Genomic DNA, 1225 nt, shown 5'->3' on the forward strand with positions numbered 1-1225 from the left:
CAGTAGGCTTGTTGAGCTATGAACTTCACTCTCAAGACTGCTTTCGCTGTGTCCCATAGGTTTAGGATTGTTGTGTTTTCATTGTCGTTTGTTGGCATGATGTTTTCTATTTCTTCTTTGATTTCACTGGTAACCCAGTCATTGTTTAATTGCATGCTATTTAGTCTCTATGTTTTTGGGGTTTTATTGGATTGTTTTTTATTGTAGTTGATTTCCAGTTTTATGCCATTGTGATCTGAGAAGATGCTTGATATCATTTCTATCTTCTTGAATTTGAAGAGACTTTGCCCGTTTCCCAGTATATGGTCTATCTTTGAAAATGACCCATGTGCACTTGATAAGAATGTACATAATGTGGCTTTGGGGTGAAATGTTCTAGAGATGTCAATTAATTCCATCTGATCTAGTGAGTCATTAGGATTGATGTTTCTTTGCTGATTTTTTGTTTAGAGGATTTGTCCAATGTTGATAGTGGGGTATTAATGTCCCCTTCTGTGATTGTATTGCTGTCAATCTGTCCCTTGATCTCCTCCAGAAGTTTTCTTATGTATTTGTGTGCTCCTATATTGGGTGCGTATATGTTTACCAGAGTTATTTCTTCGTGTTGGATTGTTCCCTTTAATAATGTGAAGTGGCTTTCATTATCTCTTTTTATGTCCTTCATTTTGAGATCTAATTTTTCAGTTATAAGTATTGCTACCCTAGCTTTTTTTTAATTCCCATTCACCTGAGAAACCTTTTTCCATCCCTTCACTATCAGTCTGTATGTGTCTTTTTTCTGAGGTGGGTTTCCAGTAGACAGCAGATATAGGGGTCATGTTGTCTTATCCACTCAGTTACCCTATGTCTTTTGATTGGGGCATATAATCCATTTACATTTAAAGTTCTTATTTTAGATACTTGTTTGTCACCATTTTTATTCTTTACCCCTGTGTTCCTTTTTTATTTCCTATTTTTTTTTCTTTTTACAGCTGACCCTTTAGCATTTCTTGCATTGCTGGTTTGGTGGTAATAAACTCCCTTAGTCCTTCTTTTTGTCTGTGAAGCTCCTTGATTTCACCCTCAATTTTGATTGATAACCTTGCTGAGTACAGTATTCTTGGATTCAGCCCCTTCCATTGCATGACTCTGTATATTTCATTCCATTCCCTTCTTGCCTGATGTGTTTCTGTTGAGAAATCAGTCGGTAGTCTGATGGGGGATCCTGTATAGGTAACTGTCTCTC

This window comes from Myotis davidii, unplaced genomic scaffold (assembly GCF_000327345.1).
Source record: "Myotis davidii unplaced genomic scaffold, ASM32734v1 scaffold1919, whole genome shotgun sequence".
Lineage (NCBI taxonomy): Eukaryota > Metazoa > Chordata > Mammalia > Chiroptera > Vespertilionidae > Myotis > Myotis davidii.